At 56.3% G+C, this 1,416-nt stretch overlaps 1 pseudogene; it reads right to left on the bottom strand.

The window, feature by feature from the left end:
- On the bottom strand, positions 527–1,125 carry LOC110434723 (annotated as a pseudogene).

The following is a 1,416-nucleotide window of genomic DNA, read 5'->3' as shown; positions in this document are numbered from 1 at the left end:
ACGGCAGGCAAGAGAGAAGGGATTTCCTTCTAATCTCTTGCTTGATTAGATTGATACATCTTCTCTCCTTATATAGAGAGGTTTACTTGACCCCTAAGCAAGTGACCCACCGGTCTAGGTCCAATAGGTCCCTTACATACTCTAACACTACACCCCACCTGGACATGCAGCTCGTCCTCGAGCTGCAACCTAACCAACTTATAACTCGACTCGACACAAACTTAATATCTAAAAATAAGCCTTTTACATCTTGACTTATTTTATTGACCCGAAATAAACTGTGACTCTTTATTTTTGAATCTTGAAGATACGGCGGACACCCTCCGCGGCTCCGCGTGATGGACATACATGTGTGTAGCCACCTGGATCCCATGGAGCCCACTAGAATGATTGGGGTGCACGGGTATAGCCACATGGAATTAGTCACGATAACAACCAGCGGAGACGTCCTCACGGTGGCCGGTGGCGGAATGCAGTGGTGCTAGGCAGTGCGTCCCCGCTGATGACAAGGAGGGGAGTGGCTCCACTACCACCGCTGCCATAGAGTTGGAGGTTGCTGCCCGCGGAAAAAACACCATACTCGTGCCGAAAGATAGCAGCAGGTCGGCGCGCTTGTTGGTGGCCATCCCACAGGGCGAGATCATGCTCCGCTGTGCTAAGGTTGACCGTCGCCAAGGTCACCTCGTGCATAGGCTAGCACATCTCCTATAGCCAACGGTGCACTAGGAGGCCGCGTGCCGCAGCCTGCAACCGCACTGCTGCAGACACCTTGCAGGCACTTGCCTGTGCAATCACCTTCCTCTCCGTGAGCTGTTGCAAGATTGTCATTGTAGGAACGATTGGGCATCACCGCTTGAAGATGGGGCGCTAACCCTGTCGGCGTGCCAAGAGGCAGCGCACCGCCGCCTGCAGCTTTGACGCCGTTGCTTGGATGCCATCCACGCCCCCATAGAAGACACCGTCGCAGTGTTGCTGTGGCGGCACAAGGTTGGGGGCTATGAATGACGGGATCGGTGAAGTGCCCATCAGCGCCCAGGATGGAAGGGAGAACGAGGAGGTCGTCCAACGCATCATGTGCAGGGGCACCCCTGTGCTGCTCTTGGGCGGTTTTGGGGTGGAGGACATTGGTGGCGATGTCGTAGTGGCGAGTGGTGGCGGCGGCAGGAGACTCGCCAGAGACGACTACATGGTGTGCATGTTGCGGCTGAGTAGGTCCATGTTGCGGCCGATCTGGTCGACCACTCCTGCCAGGGACGCTAGGGTGAGGGTGCCGTCGGAGGACTCTGAGGTCTCGGACGGTGCGGCGAGAAGCGGCCTGTTGGACACCGCTGGTGAGGCCACGCTACAGGTCGGTGGAAGCGCGGACATCGTACCAAGGCTAGGTGATACCAGATTGTTATGTGGCTACTAGGGTTG

Source organism: Sorghum bicolor, chromosome 4 (assembly GCF_000003195.3).
Source record: "Sorghum bicolor cultivar BTx623 chromosome 4, Sorghum_bicolor_NCBIv3, whole genome shotgun sequence".
Classification (NCBI taxonomy): Eukaryota; Viridiplantae; Streptophyta; class Magnoliopsida; order Poales; family Poaceae; genus Sorghum; species Sorghum bicolor.
The sequence above is the reverse complement of the archived record's forward strand: the minus strand, read 5'-3'. Positions and strand labels throughout refer to the sequence as shown.